The following is a 19,041-nucleotide window of genomic DNA, read 5'->3' as shown; positions in this document are numbered from 1 at the left end:
CATTAACACAAGCTGAGTAAACACATTTTTTTCCCTTTGAGTCTGCTTTAGCTTCAGTTGTTGGTGATGTCATCTGACATGTCAGTTCCCGAGTGCCTTTTGGGCTTTTGTTTCAAAAAAGATGAGTAGCCAGGGTAATGAGATAAGCAACTTTTGCCTTAGGTGAATCCAAGTAAAAGGCAGTGCTTAAATATCTGTGAGGCTTTGTGTGTGACCGGTTTTGCCTCTCATCCTCTATCTTTGGTATTTTCTTGGCAGCTACAGCCGGAGCCACTGGTTAGCAGTAGAAAGAGGGTCGAGGCCAGTGCCACCAGGAGGTGGATGCATCACCCTGGTGAGGCGCAAGTCATTTAATTGGTCTCCACCAGGGGCCACACAAAGAGAAAAAGCCCAGGATGTTTGGGAAACTGGAAACTAAGACATCACAACTTTAAAAACTTTATCTTTACAACTAGCCACAATTTATAATTCAGGTCAATTTATGTGGGTGATACAAGTTTCTTTGAAGATAAAAGCAGGGCTTTGTATGTGCACTTACCAGGGGCTGTTAGAACATGTCCAGGGTTTGGGTGTGTAAATTCTTGAAACTACCATGTTCCCTTTACCTGCCAGTCTGGTCATGAGTGGTTCTGCTGATTGCATCTGTGGCTATTTCTGGGGTTGGGATGGATTTGAAGACGGATGTGGGCAGCTTGGTAATAACTATTTCTCTAATGGCAGTACATTTTTATCTATTGCAGAAAAACTGATAGTCTGTGTTTTTCGGTTGTAAAATAATGTATGTGATTGTGGTATATTGTGTCTTCATCTCGCATCACTGGGTAGGTGTTTTCAGCAGGTTTTCACTGTGTTTGTAAGTGTGTGTGTGTGTGTGTGTGTGTGTGTGTGTGTGGTGTAAGCTATGCAACTACAGTATGTCTTGTCAGCGTTTCAACTACTAAGTAGTGCTTTTACTGTAAAAAAATGGCAAAACAATTTGAAGTTATTATCATCTGGCTGGTTCTAAAGGGAAAAATCACTTTCTTTTAAGTGCTGACATCAACGGAAAGGGGAAATTGAAGAATAAGCAAAAGTGAGAGGGCAGAGTTTGATTTTTACCTTCCAGTCCTGAGGCACTGAATTAAAATGTGGCTGATCATTGATGTATTGAGATGGGCAAAGGGATTAGAAGGCAAAGTGTATTTTGTCTCTAGGTGATCAGCTAAGAAGTATCCTATACATTTCTAAGTCTGGAACAATTCGTTCATTCATTCATTTATTCAGCCAATAGATATTTATTTTTGTGTCAACAGATATGTATTAGGTGCTGGGGTTACTGTAGTAAATAATCAAGACCTCATGTATTATGCTGGGGGAGAGGAAAAAAACAAGCAAACATACGAACATAAAATATAATTTCAGGTATGGTGAGAGAGGTGAGGAAAAGTGATTATGTAGAAACCTGAATGAAATACAAGAGGCAACCTGATGGAAACGAGTGTGGAAAAAAGGAAATGGGGGGTGGGGGGTTCAGGGCTGGATCTTGGAGAACTTTGATCTCTGCTGGCTAGGAAATCTTGTAGGGATTTGCACACAGAAGTGATCTCATCTGATTTATAACTTTAAAATCTCACTCAGGTGTATCATCTATTGTATGTTTTACTGGCTGTGTATCAGTTCTAGCAGAAAATAATTTTATTCTCAAAACAATGATTGAGTGATCCCATGATACTTTTCTTAAAGCCCTAATAATCCCAGGATTCCAGAACTGCAAGTTTGTAATATTTGCTTTTGACTGGAAAGGGAACAATCAGGGCAGTTGCGAAGTAGTATATTAACCCAATAATTTATAACTGATAGAAAAACAAAGGATACAATTAAAATGCCAAGAAAATAATTATCCTGAATTGTTTTGCTTGCTATGCACCTGCTTTCTGTGGTCAGACTTTATGGTAGTATCAGGCATTTGTCAGTTATTTAGCTGTTTATCAGATATCTGAGGTAATATAGTGAAATGAGTCGGAGGAGGGCCTCAGAGCGTGGCTGACTGGGTTTGAAACTCATCTCTATTACTAACTAGCTACTTAACTATAGTGAATAACTGCAAGTGAGTCATAAGATGGATATCCCCTTAATGGGGTTGTGTGAGGATTAAATAACACATAGGAATCATTCCTGACATAATTTAAGAACTCAGTGAAAGTTAACTAGCTACTATGACTGTTTTTTCTAAAGAAATTCCGACTATGGAAGATTTTAAAATTTGGTATATGATAAACCAGATAGCTTATTTTACATAATTTGGGAGCCTAAATGGACAGAATTATGAGTCTAGAAAGTGTTTTAGAAGGTAGCACCCACTCTTGGGGTAACATTATATACCATATGTGATATGATATGATATGGTCTGATATAGTATAATATGATATGATATAATATATAATTTATGTTTTATAGGATGCCCTAGACAAGAGGTAGATGCGAGGAGCTGGCATTGTTGAGAGTCCCAAATCTGGGGCAGGTTTTATGGTTTGAGGGTAGTAAGGGTGGGATTTGCATAATGGATGAGGTATTAGAGGTGTGACGCAAAGAAAAAGGAGCCGAATCATAGAAAATCCGCAAATGAAATGAACAGGTTGGGGGTATGTTGGGGGAAAAACTGTGGCTGCCAGTGGGTATGTTCATGTTTTGGACTTTGATGCTATTACCTGAATCTCTTTTTACCATCATTTTGAACTGAGTTCACTAAAGGACATTTTAAAACGTGAAATTTTCCATGTGGGATTTAAAAATGTAAGTCCCTGGAAAAACAGAGTTACCTTATAATATTTTGTTTTCTGTCGAATTTGCCAAATACACTTATTCTACAAAATATGAAAATACTTGTCTTACAGCCTTATATGTGTACTTCAATGTGTTGCTTGCTTTTGAAAATGCCTGTGATTTAAACAGCTGCTTTAAAATAGATTTTAGTTTTTATTTATCATTGGTCTTAAACAATAGCATAAAATCTTTTTTCTAGAGGGTGCAATTTCTCTTCTTCATCCAAGGTACATAAAGTTTCAAATAATTCAGCTTATAAATAGAAAACCTAAAGACTCCACCAAAAAACTATTAGAAATGTTAAACAAATATAATAAAGTTGTGGACTACAAAATCAATGTACAAAAATTCGTTGCATTCCTATATAATTTTCAGAAAAAGAAATGAAAAAACAAACAATTTCTTTTGCAATTTCAACAAAAAGAACAGAATACCTAGGAAAAAACTTGACAAAGGATGTGAAGGAGCTATACACTGAAAACTACAAGACATTATTAAAAGAAATTGTAGAAGACAAAAAGAAATGGAAGATATTCCGTGTTCATGGGCTGGAAGAATCAATAGAGTTAAAATGGCCCTATTATCCAAAGCAATATCTAGATGTAATGCAATCTCCGTCAAAATCCAATGGCATTTTCTCAAAAAATAGAACAAAAAAATCATCAGATTTCTATGGAATCACAAAAACCCCTGAATAGCAAAAGCAATGCTAAGAAAAAAGAACAAGCCTGGAGGTATCACATTCTCTGACTTCAATGTATACTTCAAAGTGATAATAATCAAAACAGTATGGTATTGGCAAAGAAACAGACACATGGACCAATGTAACAGAATTGAGAATACAGAAATAAACCCACATATAAATGGGCAGATAATTTTCAACAGAGGTGACAAAAACATACAATGGAGGAAAGAAAGCCTGTTTAATAAATGGTGCTGGGAAAATTGGAAAGCCATGTGCAAAATATGAAACTGGACTGCTATCTGTCACCATATACCAAAATTACTCAAAGTGGATCAAAGACCTAAAAATAATACCTGAAACAATAAATTGTATAGGAGAAAGCATAAGTTGCTAAACTGATGGACCTTGGGTTCAGAGACGATTTTATGAATTTGACCTCAAAGGCAAGGGAAGTAAAAGCTAAAATAAATCAATAGGATTATATCAAACTAAAATTTTTTCTGCACAGTAAAAGAAACCATCAACAAAACAAAGAGGCAACCAACTGAATAGGAGAAGTTATTAACAAACAACACCTCTGATAAGGGGCTAATACCCCAAATATATAAAGAACTCGTACAACTCAACAACAACAAAAAACAAACAATCAAATTTAAACATGGACAGAGGACATGAACAGACACACTTTTCCCAAGAAGATATACAAATGGCCAACAGATATATGAAGAAATTTCACTACCTATTAGGAAAATGCAAATCAAAACCCCAATGAGCTATCACCTCACACCTGTTAGAATGGCTATCATCAAGAAGACAAATAATAACAAGTGTTAGAGAGGCTGTGGAGAAAAAGGAACCCTTATGTACTGTTGGAAATGTAAATTGGTACAGCTGCTAAGGAAGGCAGTGTGGAGGTTCCTCAAAAAATTAAGAATAGAATTACCATATGACCAAGCAATCCCTCTCCTAGGTATCTACCCCAAAATTTGAAAACATTTATCCATAAAGATATATGTACCACTATATTCACTGCAGCATTATTCATGGTGGCCAAGACATGGAAACAACCAAAGTGTTCTTCGATAGATGATTGGATAAAGAAGATGTGACACACACACACACACACACACACACACACACACACAATGGAGTACTACTCTGCCATAAGAAAAGATGAAATACTGCCATTTGGGACAACGTGGATGGAGCTTGAGATTATTATGCTAAGTAAAATAAGACAGAAAAAGTCAAGAAGCTGATGACTTCACTGAAATGTGGAATTTTAAAAAAAGCAATAAAGGAACAAGGCAAACAGAGAAATAGAAACTCAGACACAAACAACAGTTTAGTGGTTACCAGAGGGTAAGGGGAGAGGAAGGATGCTAGAGAAGGGAAAAGGGGATCAAATATATGGTGATGGAAGGATAACTGACTCTGGGTGGTGAACACAGTATGTGATACATAGATGATGTATTATAGAAACCTACACTTGAAACCTATATAATTTTACTCACCACCGTCACCCCAATAAATTTAATAAAACTTTCAAAAAGTCATGCTTTACTGAAATATTATAGTTCTTAATATTTTGTAACACATGTTTCCAGATTTTTCCCATTGTAGTTATACATTTAATCAAAATTGTTATTATTTAGTGACCATGTATTATTATTATTTTTTCATTCCTTATATATGGAGATATTTGATAAGTGTATGCTGAATGACTAAATGACCTTGCATTTCTTGGCCCTCAGATCCTTCCTAGAAAAAATGAGAATAATAACAGCAATTATAGTGTCCAGAGTTCTGAGGGTTGGAATGAGATGCTGTATACGTAGTGTTCATTCATTGCCTGGCACACAACAGACACTCTGTAACAGAAAGCTGTTATTGTTATTATTTTATTTCTCATTAAAAATGGAAAGAGATACTAAATAGTTTGGTTCAGAAGAATTTGAAATCATTCATAATGGCCTTTATTTATAGTTTGAAGATAGGTAACAAGTCTAATACAAGGTGTTTATAATGCTGGAACATGGGAATGAACTGTGAAGCCTAATGCAGGAATAATGTTGTATTGGCAAAAGCTGTCACTGAAGGTAGGAATAGGGAAAAACAGAGTTGGTTGCAGAGTGTTTTGCTCTCAAAGTGGTAACTTTTAATCTGCTATTTAAATAAGATACAACTTGGCCTCTGACTCAAACTCCATGATGTTAACAATCTCAAGCCTCTTTTCTTCCTTGTAGGTCCCTTTCTATAGACCTATTGTGGACTTGGATTGTGTGCATTGAGGCAGGACACAGGAAATGTCTTTAGTGGAGTCACAAGCAAGGCTTCCTGGGGTCCTTGAGTCTCCCTCGCTGGAGGTGCTCCTAGGATTGAAGCCATAACTGGGCAGCTGACTTGCAGAATGCTGTAGAGAAAGAAAAACCTCAGAAATCACCCATCCCATAACTTGGTTTTACACACAAGGAACTCAGGCCAAAAGAGATTATGTGTACTTCTCAAGGCCACATAACTAATTGGTGGCACTATCAGGCCTAGAACCAACTGTTCCTATGAAGCAGAAAAAGGTGGGAGAAAACACAGGTTGGAGTCAGACCACTTTAGTTTAAATCCTGACTGTGCCACTTAGAGCTCCTTCGAGGATACTGAATTGCTGTGAATTTCATTTTCAAATGTAAAAGCAGAATACTTTATCTATTGTGTTGGTGCAAAAGTAATTGTGGTTTAAAAGGTTAACAATAATCGCACAAACCACAATTGCTTTTGCACCAACCTAATAGTTGTGTTAGTTTCCTAGGGCTGCCGTAACAAATTACCACAAAGTTGGTGCCTTAAAACAGCAGGAGTTTATTGGCTCACGATTCTAAAAGCTAGAAGTCCAAAAATCAAGGTGTCACTAGGACCGTGTTCCCTCTGAAGGGTCTAGGGAAGGAGTCTTCCTTGCCTCTTCACCGCTTCTGGGGGTTGCTAGCAGTCCTTGATGTCCCTTGTCATACAGCTTCATCACTCCCATCTCTGCCTCTGGTGTCACAAGTCTTCTTTCCAGTGTGTTAGTGTCTGTGTCTGTGTCTGTGTCTTCACATGGCCTTTCTATAAGGACAGCCACTGAATTTAGGTTCCACTTGACTCCAGTATGGCCTCATCCGAACTAATGCCATCTGCAAAGACTATTTCCAGTCAAGGTCACAGTCTGAAGCTTTGGGTGGACATGACGTTTCAGAGGGATACTATTTAACCCAGTGCACTTGTGTGCAGGACTAAATAATGTCTGTAAATTATCTGGCATGGTTGCTGGCATGTAGTAGGTACTCAACAAATGTTAGTTCTCTTGCTTTCTTTTTTTCCTTTCCTTCCCAGCCCCTAACCCTGTGGGCTCCCCACTTGGCCACTGCAGAGCTCCTCCAGACCCTGAACTCATTCTGTTTCCGCTCGGTCAGTGTCTTCCCTCCTTCTGCAGCTATTCTGGTAGGTTCCGGGCCTTACTCGCTGGCTGCTTGTAGTTGTTTTGTGTATCAGTCCTTCCAGATTCTGCTTGTTGGCAACATTCCTAGTTTCAGTTTTTAAGAAACTTTACTGTAAATAGACTTGGAGAAAAACAACAAAGGACTGCGGAATGCAGTACTAGCAAAGGGACTGCTTTTTACTGATTTGATTAGCAAAAACAAAGACGTATATTTAATTTTGACAAGGAGGCTATGAAACGGTGAACTAATAATAAATACCTTTGTTGGGGCTCTGTAAACTGCCATAATCTTTTCCAAATCAGTAAATACATTATACCTTTGCTTTGTTAATCCCAGAACTGGGAATCTGTTCCAAGGTAAAATTTTAAAATATAGAAAACATCCAATAAATACTCATCAAAACATTATTTATGATAGTAAAATATTGGAAACAACATAAATGCCTAACCATAGGGATAGTTTAGGTGAACCATGGGTTGCCCATTTGAAGGAACATAATACAATTACTAAAATAAATGTAAATATGAAAAATTGATATATTATTAAGTGAAAAAGGAGTTTAATTATTACAAAGATTACTACGTAATTGTAATAAGAACATGGGAAAATGTCAAAATGATTTAAATTTTTTCCATGTTGTAAGTTTCCTGTAATTTAAAAAAATTTTTTTAAAATAATTTTAAATAGGAAACTGGTAATGTAAGGAGGTAATCCATAGAGTTGGGTGATTTAATAGAAATGACAAGTGCTGTAGATATCCCAGATCATCTGTTGGGTGCTGGGTAGACTCTGTGGTGCTTGCGGCACTACTTTTGGTATTATATGGAGACAAGTGTCATTTATCAGACAGACTAGGACAAACCAAGATTGTGGGAAGAGTAGCCGGTCAGGGGATTGCTACCTGCATTGCTAGTGAACTGGACTCGTGAGTTGTGAGGCCAGTGACTAATCCTGACCTCCGTGACGAACTCATGTAGGTAGATGCTAATTCCTGGATGGATGCTAGCACTACCTGCACCCAGAAAATTCTCAAAAGTCAAACAAAGATAACACAACAACAGCAACAACAAATTGCATCCCTTTGTTGGTTTGGTTTACATTTTATTCATATTTCTGGTAGATACATAATAGCCCTCCCATCCTCTACAAGTGAGAAAAATAATGAAGACTGCCAGTGGGATACATAGGTTTAAAGATTATCTTATGTAGTCGACTTTGGCCTGTGAATACAAGTTTAACAGAGATGATATAGCTTCAATGATTTATCTTTTTGATACTGGTAAAGTCAAAGAATTCATAGTTCACTGTCTCAATTTTATTTCCTCATGTTTTAATTACTATTTCTCATTTATTTGGAAATACTTATTCTTACTGCAGTCTTAGACTTGATTTCTTTTGAAGAGGGAACATCTTGAGCTAATTTTCTGAATTTCTGTTCATTGAGTTCACCATTAAGATAATTTGACAATACTTCAAAAATAAGGAAAAAAATACATCATTAAGATTAAATTCCATTATATACTCTCAAAGAAGTGGTTCTCAAAATTTTATGTGTTGTAAGGAGAACTGACTGGGTCGTGAACACACAATGTGATATATAGATGACATAATACAGAATTGTACACTTGAAACCTATGTAACTTTATTAACCATTGTCACCCCAATAAACTTTAATTAGAAAAAATTTATGTGCGTGAAATCACCTGGGAAGCTTGTTAAAAATGCAGGTTTCTAGGCCAGAACCTCAGAGACTATAGGTTGGTTCAGAAATCTTCGTTTGAAAGAAGAAACACAGAAGGTTCTGATGAAGCTGAGCTACTCTTCATACTTCGAGAAAATAAAAAGATAGAGACATATGTGCCAAAAACTATTTTCCTTAAATATTTGAGGTTGAACATTAATTTACCACAGTTAAAAAGAAAAAAGCAATAAAAATGAAAAACAGTATTAAGAAATATTTGGCATTGCCTACCAAAACATAGTTTTTCTTTTCCTTTTTTGGAGGTGTGTAAGAAAAACTCATCATCAACCTGTAGATGATGTCAGCTCTTCTATTCCTAGCACATTTTTGACACGTAACCCATTCATTTCATAATAAACATGCTGAGGCAGTGTTCCTTTTGCTTTCAGAGCTGATGATTGTCAGTTAATTATATCACATGTTGAAGGGAAATTAATAAGGGATGCATACAGTTATAACTATCATTTTCAATATTATTAACACATATGAGTGCCCTTCAAACACTCTAATATTAGCATCTAGATTCTGCTAGTGGAGTGTGCATTGTGGAAACCACATGTAATTATGTTGCTAAGACTGAATTATATTCATTTATCCCAGTTGTGTCTGAGCTATGAGATAATTCTTTTCTCTTTAATGAGTCACTTTCTTTAGTATGCCAGGCCTTCTTCTTTCTCTTTCTTGAAAAAACAGATGAGTGACTTATTTTTTAAAAAACCGTATAAGAGAATGATGTACAAGTCAGTTAAGTCTGGACTTTTTTCATAATTGTTTTACCTGCTGAATTATCTAGCATAATAAAATTAGGGTAGGCTCTAAACTAAAGATTTGTTAAGGCAATGGTCCTTAAATTTTGTATGCATTCTCATAGTATATATAATATGCTTATTAATATTTAGATTTATGGGACTCCTTTGCAATTTGTTAAATCTTAAGTGAGGCTTATGAATTTATATTTTAACAGATACCTCTGGGACTTTTGATGCTGATGGCCTGCCTTTCATAATTTGAAGAATTAGTTTTCTAAGGAATTTTATAAAACAGCTTAAGGGAGTTAATTTTGAGTGAGGTATGTTTTAAAACCACTGGAGAACATTATTATTATTATTATTTTTTAAAGATTTTATTGGGGAAGGGGAACAGGACTTTATTGGGGAACAGTGTGTACTTCCAGGACTTTTTTCCAAGTCAAATTGTTGTCCTTTCAATCTTAGTTGTGGAGGGTGCAGCTCAGCTCCAGGTCCAGTTGCCGTTGCTAGTTGCAGGGGGGCTCAGCCCACTATCCCTTGCGGGAGTCAAACCAGCTACCTTGTGGTTGAGAGGACGTGCTCCAACCAACTGAGCCATCTGGGAGCTCAGCGGCAGCTCAGCTCAAGGTGCCGGGTTCAATCTTAGTTGCAGGGAGCGGAGCCCACCATCCCTTGCAGGACTCGAGGAGTTGAACTGGCAACCTTCTGGTTGAGAGTCCACTGGCCCATGTGGGAATCGAACTGGCAGCCTTCGGAGTTAGGAGCATGGAGCTCCAACCACCTAAGCCACCGGGCCGGCCTGAGAACATTATTTTAACCTTAACTAAAGGGAGATTAGCAGTACAAAAGAAGCATTTCAAAGTTTTCCAAACATGGATTTTGCATCAGATGGCCTTTGGGAATAAATCATATTTTCTTTTGGAAAATAATAGGTTGGAAAGTCTGGTCTTTGGAGAGACCAGAAGTTATCAGGATATCCAAACTGTGATGATGAGTGAACCAAAGAAGTGACAAAGGATGACAGTGATCAGTGGTACTTACTCTCCATCTGGCAGTGACCTTGGCTTCTTACACGTGTGACTATTTAACCATACAACTGTCCTGTGAAGTAGATATTATTATTTCACTCATTTTACAGATGAGGAAGATGAGTCAGTAAGGAGTGAGGTAATTTTCTCTTTATAGCTTATGAGAAACAGAGCCAGCATCATCCTGAACCTGAGCGGTCTGCCTTGGGGTTTGGGCCTGCACCCCTGCATTGTGCCACCAGTAAAGGGCTGGTTCTCTGAGAAACTCATTTACATTTCAACGAAACAAAGCGTTTTTCCTATTAAGACAAGTTCCTACAAAGGGAAAGCCATGGACGGTATGTTGGTTAGAGCTTTTTGATCTATAGTTCCTGAGATTTGTAGAGAAGACCAAATTGAGAGAAAATGAAAGTAATGGCAGAGGCATTTACTTAAGTAGTTATTTTCTTCAACATTAGCTCTTATAAGTAATGACTATAATCTTTTCGCATGTATGAGTGCTTAGCTCCTTTTAGAGTCTTAAGAGTCTACAGGCAATTTAGAGATCATTTGGCTCAACAATAAATGTTTCTTCAGTGAAAGAATGAAGAGTTGGGCTCATTCTGCACATATACAAGGGCTTTCTACGGGTCAATCAAACCAACCATTTGCACAAACATCCTTAGAATTGTGAAGGGAACTTTAGAATTAAGTTAAGCCTAGAAAGATTGGGCAGTGCAGATGTGATCTGATGTCAGCCTCCAGGAGGGTGTAATGGGAAGACTAGGACCCCATGCCCAAGGCTGTGGGCCTGGGCCTGGATCTGGGAGTCGAGGATGTGAGGAGCATGGTGACCAAAGAGGCATGGACTTGCTTTGCGCCAATGGTTTCTGTATTAGTGTCCTATAGCTGCTGTACTGAATTTACCACAAACTTAGTAGCTTTAAACAACACAAATTTATAATCTTAAAGCTCTGTAGGTCAGAAGTCTAACATAGTTGTCACTGGGCTAAAATCAAAGTGTCAGCACAGCTGTGTTTCTTTTTGGAGGCTTTAGGGGAAACACTTCTGGCCCCTTCCAGCTTTTTAGAAGGTGCCCACATTCTTTGGCCTGTGGCCCTCTTTCTCCATTTTCCAAGACAGCAATGGCAGGTTGAGTTGTTTTCACATCCTGTCATGATCTCCTCTTCTATCTCCCTCTTCTACTTTAGGAGCCCTTATGATTAGGTTGGGCCAACTCACATAAGGGAGGGTGAGCTTCCTTTTTTAAGGTCAGCTCATTAGCAATCTTAATTCCATTTACAACCTTAAATTTCCCTTTGCCATGTAACCTAACATATCCACAGGCTCCAGGGAGTAGGAGATGGACGTGAGTATTTTAGGGAGATATTTTGCCTATCATAGCCTCCTAAACAGTAGGGTAATTGGGGGAGTGGGGCATGTTCCAGGACCTCAGGTTTGGTCATCAAAGACTGGACATTTGACTTGGAAGGAAAGCCTCCTGCCCTTGCTCTTGGCAGTTGCAGATGATGGCAGGGCAGCCAAGGTGAAAGGACTATGAGCTGGTTGGTAGAATGAAGAAGTGAGAGCTTGTGTGTCATACTTGGAAGATTTGATTGATCTTGCAGGCTGAGTATTCCTCACCTACTATGCACTGACTTAACTGGGTTGTTCTAATGTTTTCAAAGGGACAGTACTACTGTGTTTCCCCAAAAATAAGACATAGCTGGACCATCAGCTCTAATGCATCTTTGGAGCAAAAATTAATATAAGACCCAATCTTATTTTAATATAAGACTACTGTATTATATATAAGACCCGGTCTTATTTTAAAATAAGGTTTTAGGTTCCTTATTTTAAAATAAGACTGGGTCTTATATAATATAATACAATAGTACCTCGGGTTTTGTTTTTTTTTAAGATTTTTATTGGGGAACAGTGTGTACTTCCAGGACTTTTTTTTTTTTTCCAAGTCAAGTTGTCCTTTCAATTTTAGTTGTGGAGGGTGCCATTCAGCTTCAAGTTGTTGTCCTTTCAGTTTCAGTTGTGGAGGGCGCAGCTCAGCTCCAGGTCCAGTTGCCGTTGCTAGTTGCAGGGAGCACAGCCCTTGTGGGAGTCAAACTGGCAACCTTGTGGTTGAGAGGACGTGCTTCAACCAACTGAGCCATCCAGGAGCTCAGCGATAGCTCAGTTCAAGGTGCCATGTTCAATTTTAGTTGCAGGGGGCGCTGCCCACCATCCCTTGCGGTAGCCGAGGAATCGAACTGGCAACCTTGTGGTTGAGAGCTCACTGGCCCATGTGGGAATCGAACTGGCAGCCTTCGGAGTTAGGAGCACGGAGCTCTAACCGCCTGAGCCACTGGGCCGGCCTAGTACCTCAGTTTTTGAATGTAATCTGTTCTGGAGGACTGTTTGAGTTCTGAAACGTTTGAAAACAGCCGACAGCTAGGCCTCAGGATCTTGCACTGAGTGGAAGCCGCGTGACATGTTCAACTTCTGAGTCATGTTAGAAAACCGAAGCATTTACTTCTGGTTTACCGAGTTCGTAAACTGAAATGTTCGTCAATGGAGACGTTTGAAAACTGAGGTACTACTGTATAATATATAATATAATATAATATAATATAATATAATATAATATAATATAATATAATATAATATAATATAATATAATATAATAAAATATAAAGACTGGGTCTTATATTAATTTTCGCTCCAAAAGACTCATTATAGCTGATGGTCTGGCTAGGACTTGTTTTTTGGGAAACACGGTAAGGCTTATTCTCTCAGTAGGGGGAAAAGCCAAGCTACTCACCAGAATAGACACAGAGAGATGGGTGGGGAGCAACACTTGGAGAGTTGGAATCCCAACTAAAAGAGGTGAAACTCTGAGCCAAATATGTCTTTGATTGAAACTGAGCCTGCCTTTCCTCCCTCCTGCCTGCCTGCCTGCCTTTAAATTTGTGCTGTTGATGTGTTTTGGGAAACTGATTATAGAAACACTTCTCTTATCTAAATAGGTTATATGTCCATAGAGCCAAAGCTAGGCTCCTTCTAACAGAAAACAACAGTAATAATAGGAGCAAAACTTTATACACATTCACATTTTTAAACTTTTATTATATTCTGCCAATAAGAGCTAAAGCATTAAATGAAAAAGAGCATGCTTTGCAGGATGAGGGAGGTGTTACAGAATCTACTTAAAAAATGATACTGTTGACTGTTGGAGCAAACCCCCCCTCCCTTCTTTTTGTAAGGTAAGCAAAGTGGAAGTGGTTGATTTGGACCTAAGAGAACAATCATATGACCTTCTGAGTGAAAAGAAACATGTCAGTCATTAGTCATCTAGTTGATATTATATAAATCACACAAGAATGTGGCCTGTGTGTCATGAAAGGACTTTCCGTTCTTTTTCTCCAAAGCAGACTAGACCTATCTTAGGTCAGTTTGGTTTCTATACTAACCTAATTCTTAATGTTTGGGTATCTGCATGAGCAGAATGATGGAAACAGTTGGGGACTTGCCAGATAGGAAGCCACCAGCTATTGGAAAGAGTACTTTGAATGAAAGCATCATGGGCCCCATGAAGAGAAGAGGAAGTTACAAAGAGCATTGGAACGTGAAAACATAGTTGACAACTGGACTCTGGGGACAGAGAGCACACCTTCACGCCACTGAAAACATGGGAAGGAAGCAGGAAGGATGTACAATAGGAGACACATCACTCTTCACCACAAAGGGTAGAAATGTGTGTCTTTGACTTTCAAGAAAAATAGCTCTTTCATGTAGTCATACCTGGAGGACAGAAGGGGTGGACTGGTTGTAGGCGGGAGGGGGAGTAGTACCAGGCTTCCTGTGGAGAGTTACTCCACAGATTTTCAAATTTTACAATGGTTTTTGAAGTCTTTGTATAAAAACAAAGCAAAACCCAAACTTCAATATGCAATGCATCAAACCGTATCAAGTCTCTTGCCAAAACAAGCTTATTTCAGTACAAAGTGGAATTGCAAAGTTTAAAAGAAAGGTGGGCGGCAACCTGATGAAAACCCAGAAATAGCTATTCAGTAACAAGAATGCCTTCTTAAATTCTCTTCCTTATTTATCTCTATGCTTCCATTTTGCCTGGCTCCAGGTATTTTAAGTATTCTCCAAGAGGAGGTGTTTACAAAGCTGGGAGATTTTTCTTAAGTATTGGCACCCTGTCCTGCCTGCCCCCTGCCCTCCCCCCCCCCCCCCGCCCCCCAGGGCCCATTTTCATTATTTGAGTGCTTCTTGCTTAACATGTATGCAACCTCAGGCTGCTTTGCTGATATGCCCTCCCACTCGTCTCTATGGTTCCTTCCGCCCTTGGCCGACTTCTCTTGCCTGGGTCCATGATGCTTCCAAGAGCTACTCCCTGGTAAATCATCTAAGCCTGCTCTTGCAGACTGTGGTTCATGGCCTGTGCATGGAAGAAATCAGAAATAGAAAGTAGATATTTGTGTCCATGGCAATCCAAATCAGTAAACTTATCTGATAGGACTAACCTTTTATTTCTTTATTTTGCAACTGCCACCTGCTTTAGGCCCATCCAGTCAAAATTGATACCAGAGGTTGGCAATCTGTTAGCCTGAGGATCAAATCCAGTCCACTGCCTATTGTTTCACAGCTGTGAGCTAGGAATTGTTTTTGCAGTTTCAAATGATTTTTGAATAATTAAAAGAAGAATATCATTTTAAGATATATGGCAAGTTATATGACATTCACATTTTAGAGTCTAAAAATAAAGTTTGATTGGCACCTAGTTGCTGATGTATTATCTAAAGCTGTTTTTTGCACTCTTTTGGAAAAGTTGGTCTGCAAAGCCTGAAACATTTACTATTGGCTAGTTAACAGGAAAAGTTTGCCTCTTTGTTCTAAGCCAGTTTATAAATTTACGTATTAACTAGCAAATCATCCACTAGAGAGCAAGATTCTCCAGGACAGAAATATTTTGATCGTTATTACAACCTTGGTGGTTAAAATAGTCACTGACGTGTAACAAGTTGCTCAATAGATATTTGTTGCAAAGATTTACAGTGATCCAGCTTACATACAACTTTCAGAAGCAAGCCTATTATACATATGACATCTGTTTTGGGAAGACTTGCCAAGAGGCAAGAGGCACATATCTTTTCTACTTAGCTTTCCTCTTAAATATATTATGGATCATACACACTTAGATTGCAATTGCTTTTTAATTGGTGGCTAAAATTTGGAATATATTAAGTTTTCCATAATTGGAGATTTTGTTTATAAAATTATGTTCTCTTCTCAGAGGCCGTATACTGGTTATCTATTGCTACATGCAAAGTACCTGAAAGACATGCCAATTTCTTTCTTTCATTCACTGAAAAGAAAAAAATCATCGTTTCCCCTCTCTGGATAGAAATAGGTAGCTGAAGAATACACAAACCAAGATAATGTCAGCTCAGGGTCTGGTTTTTCTCCTCGGCCACAGGCCTATTACCAGGGTACCATTCTTTTTTGATAAAGAAATGAGTTCTGGTTTTCTGAAGATGCCTTTGTTTTGCCTGATTGTGTGACCCGAAGATTAGAACTCAGAAAGAAGTAAACATCTAAAAGTATGCGTGCTGCCTGTGACTGTATATGTGGGCGAACAGTCTCAGTACTTCCTCCCAGTAGAAATAATTTTTGGAGGATTTGCTTGGCTTGTATTTCAGAGTTTCTGAGAGAAAATCCAGTTGCTTGTAACATATAAAAACATTTATGATAAACACACAGAATATAAAGATTATTTAAATACAGCAAAATTTTATGGACACGGAAGGCATTTCAAAGACATGTATTTCCCCATCTGCTAGGACAATCCCTCTGCTACAGTTTTGATGAGCTGTGAGGCCAGCAAGGTGACAGCCCCATGCAGATTCACCAGCTAAGGGAGAATTCTATACCCTTCTCTGCTCTGGGTCCCGTTTGCTAACTGTATTTCTTTTTTTTCCAGCTCTAGGCCACACACTGTCAGAAGAGTTGCTTTCTCTGTGTGTCACGTGGGGTATTTGTTTTCTCCTGCAATGGTTGGTGGCTGCAAGCCTCTGTGCATTTCCTCCGATGGTCGGGACTGTGAGCAAGCCGGAAGTGGCTGTGGCTCGTTTTGAGCGGCCTGAGGACGTTGTGCTGTAGGAGGCTGGCATAGCACTTCCTTGTTTTTAAAAAAGTCACACAGGCCTGTGGGGCTTGGTTGTACGTTTTCTGCGGGCAGTAGGCAGCCCTCTAAGTTTTCACACAGAGAAAGGAAAGGGTTTGGCTTAGTGATAAAACCTAAGAGCACACACTTTGGTTTCCTTTGCTCTGTGGTGCAGAGATACAGGAGGGAGGGAACTCTTCATGACAAAGCAGCGACTGAAAATTGAGAAAACTGGTCTGCAGTTCCGGTGGCTGTCCTTGGGGGGGGTGGGGGTGTGTGTTGAGAACTTTGTACATTCATTGGAGCTGGTGCTTTTGTGGCCTGTCTGGGTTCAGATTAATAATTAATATCCTTGTGAATTTGTTGGTTATTATTATAAATAAAAAATAGACATACCACAAATCTTAGACAAATGGTTTATAATATACTGGAGAGCTAAACCATTAGAAATTCTTCTGCAGACACCTGTAAAACCTTGCCAGGAAAAGGTGGTACCACCTTGCCAGGAAAAGAGTTTTGGAGTTTATTGTGAAGTGGTTTTCTATGAAGCGTCTTTTCCCATCATTTTTTCCTTTATAGTGAAATTGAAGCAAGAAGCTACCTTCATGTTTTTTTTATTTTTCTTTCTTCTTCTTCTTTTTTTTTTTTAAGGTAAGCAACTTTTTAATTGGAGAATTTTCAAGTCTAAACAAAAGTTGAAATGCTAGTACAATAAACACTGATACACTCTTTTCCCAGGGTCATCAATTGTTAATATTAAGCAATTGTCAATAATTACTAATAATATCTATTGTATACATACACATTTTTTAAATTAAATTTTTTTTGGTGACATTGGCTAGTAAAATTATATAGGTTTCAAGTGTATATTTCTATAATACATCATCTATATATTTAACTGTATGTTCACCACCCAAAGTCAATTCTCTTTCCATCACAGTATATTTGATCCCCCTTTCCCTTCTCTAGTATCCTTCCTCTCCCCTTACCCTCTGGTAACCATTAAACTGTTGTCTGTGTCTATGAGTTTTTGTTTCTTTGTTTGTTTGTCTTGTTCCTTTGTTGTTTTCAGTTTTATATCCCGAATATGAGTGAAGTCATATGATTCTCAACTTTTTCTGTCTGACTTATTTTGCATAGCATAATAATCTCAAGATTCATCCATGTTGTCGCAAATGGCAGTATTTCATCTTTCCTTAAGGCTGACTAGTATTCCATTGGGTATATGTACGACGTCCTCTTTATCCAATCATCTATCGAAGGACACTTTTGTTGTTTCCATGTCTTGGCCACCCTAAATAATACTGCAATGAACATCGGGGTACATATATCCTTACAGATAAATGGTTTCAGATTTTTTGGGTAGATACCCAGGAGAGGAATTGCTGCGTCATATGGTAATTCCATTCTTGATTTTTTGCTGTTTTCCATAGTAGCTGTACCAATTTACATTTCCACCAATAGTGTATTAGGGTTCCTTTTTCTCCACAGCTTCTCCAACACTTGTTATTACTTGTCTTATTGATGGTAGCCATTCTAAGAGGTGTGAGGTGATATCTCATTGGGGTTTTGATGTGCATTTCCCTAATAGCTAGTGAAGTTGAGCATTTTTTCATATATCTGTTGGCCGCTTGTATGTCTTCTTGGGAGAAGTGTCTGTTCAGGTCCTCTGCCCGTTTTTAAATTGGATTGTTAGTTTTTTGTTGTTGATTTGTACGAGTTCTTATATGTTTTGGATATTCTCCCCTTATTGGAGGCGTTGTTTGCAAATTTCTTCTCCCTTTCTGTTGGTTGCCTTTTTGTTTTTGTTGATGGTTTCTTTTGCTGTGCCGAAACTTTTTTCAGTTTGATATAGTCCCATTCATTTATTTTAGCTTTTACTTTCCTTGACTTTGAGGTCAAATTCATTAAATCTCTTTTGAACCCAAGGTCAATAAGTTTAGTACCTATGCTTTCACTGTGCGGTTTATTGTTTCAGGTCTTATGTTTAGATCTTTGATCCATTTTGAGTTAATTTTGGTACATGGTGACAGATAGCAGTCATTCTTTTGCACGTGGCTTTCCAATTCTCCCAACACCATTTATTGAAGAGGATTTCTTTTCTTCATTGTATGTTTTTTTGTTCCTTTGTTGAAAAGTATCTGCCTATACATATGTGGGTTTATTTCTGGTTTTTCCATTCTATTACATTGGCCCATGTGTCTATTTTTCTGCCAATACCATACTGTTTTGATTATTGTCGGTTTGTAGTACAAATTGAAGTTAGGGAGTATGATACATCCAGCCTTATTCTTTTTTCTTAAGATTGTTTTGGCTATTTGGGGTCTTTTGTGATTTCATACAAATATGATGATTTTTTTGGTTCTATTTCTTGAAGAAATGATATTGGGATTTTGATGGGGATTGCGTTAAATCTGTATA

Source organism: Rhinolophus sinicus, chromosome 3 (genome assembly GCF_057876585.1).
Source record: "Rhinolophus sinicus isolate RSI-liver-muscle chromosome 3, RSI-T2T, whole genome shotgun sequence".
NCBI lineage: Eukaryota > Metazoa > Chordata > Mammalia > Chiroptera > Rhinolophidae > Rhinolophus > Rhinolophus sinicus.
The sequence above is the reverse complement of the archived record's forward strand: the minus strand, read 5'-3'. Positions refer to the sequence as shown.